We start from the raw sequence: 205 nt of genomic DNA, 5'->3' as shown, positions 1-205 counted from the left end.
AGAATGGGAAATACAGACAGACACAGACAGAGAGGGGTGTAGGGGGGGGGGACGAATTAGAAAATTGACCAACGGAGAGGGGAGTGACGCAGGAGGGGAGGAAGGAGGAGATGACGACGCGACTGGAAGTTAGTTGAAAAGAGAGAATTAATTTCTTGGTAAAATGGCCCCCGGGGGAAAGTTGTGGCACGCTTCTTATCTGTCG

Source organism: Penaeus monodon, chromosome 22 (genome assembly GCF_015228065.2).
Source record: "Penaeus monodon isolate SGIC_2016 chromosome 22, NSTDA_Pmon_1, whole genome shotgun sequence".
In the NCBI taxonomy this organism is placed as follows: Eukaryota; Metazoa; Arthropoda; class Malacostraca; order Decapoda; family Penaeidae; genus Penaeus; species Penaeus monodon.
Note: the sequence above shows the minus strand (reverse complement) of the source record.